Here is a 1,288-nt window from a genome sequence, read left to right on the forward strand (position 1 = left end):
GATGCATGGCCAAGCCAAGCTTGTTAGGACTGTCACAGGCCAGACTTTGAATCAAACAAGTCCGGAACAATTAGTTTAGTAAGGCTGCTGACGCAAAACAGGACTTTCACTTCAAAGTGAGTAAGAAATGTTTATTCTGAACCAAATATGAGTGATCTTGGTCCAGGAACACCAGTCAGGTTGCCCTGAATGAGTTCCAGTGTAGAGTGGTCATATGAACTCTAGTTACCAAACAAAAGTCATCAATCAGGGCATTTGCCAGATATATTGGTTTGGGGGCATCAGGTAGTTAGGTCACTGAGAAATCTCTACTATAGATTTCAGATGCTGTCAGATAAGGTTCTTAGCTTTTGAGTTGGTAGAAGTTAGCGTTAGTACAGTCCAAAGGTTCTTCCTGATAGAAGGAAGTTAGGTCATGTGCAGAGATGGGCAATGAGTAACTACAAAAGGAACTAAAGAGGGCCCAAAATATTCCGGATCCGGAACACACACAGATGACCTCTGCACACAGATAACCATGAGGTTCTACTCATTCAGTAAACCTTGAAGAACCTTTTTTAGTGATTTTTATTTTATGTGCATTGGTGTTTTGTCTGTGTGAGGGTAGCGAATCCCCTGGAACTGGAGTTACAGACAGTTGTGAGTCACCGTGTGGGTGCAGGAATTGAACCCTGGTCCTCTGGAAGAGCAGCCAGTGCTCTTAACCACTGAGCCCTCTCTTCAGCCCTGCCTTGTAGAATCTTTAATGTAGGTGTGGTTTGTTGTTTTTTTTTTTTCTGGAATCTTGAGTTTGCAGGTCTAAGCAAAGTCGGCCTTCCTTTCCTCCTGTCTCCCTTTCTCCTGCCTACGTCTACAGTCTACGGGAAGGCTGAGAGGCGATCCTGTTCAACTGAGGAGGCCGTCTGGGGTGTGGTTCCCTAAATGAGCTGCACATGGGTGCTAGAGAGACCTCCAGTCTCCAGTGTCCTGCGGGAGCCCCATGCCTGTCAGTGGCTCAGGACAGGGACAGGAGAACTGCTTTATGCTGCCACAATGCTCAGAAGATACAAATATCGATGGCCAGAGCTCTCTCGGGCAGCATGAGCCTGACAGTGTAGAAACAGGTTCTCAGATGCTGCTTTCGCTGAGCCTGTGAGATGGTTCAGTGGGTCAAGGCCCCCACGCCTGACACCCCGAGCTCTGTTCCAGGATTAACATGAAGGGAGAATGGACTCCCATCCACAAGTTGTCCTTGGCCTCCATATGTTCATACATACACAAAATAGAAGTAATAAAAAAAATTAAAGGC

The sequence above is a fragment of the Microtus ochrogaster genome, chromosome 8 (genome assembly GCF_000317375.1).
Source record: "Microtus ochrogaster isolate Prairie Vole_2 chromosome 8, MicOch1.0, whole genome shotgun sequence".
NCBI classification, from domain to species: domain Eukaryota; kingdom Metazoa; phylum Chordata; class Mammalia; order Rodentia; family Cricetidae; genus Microtus; species Microtus ochrogaster.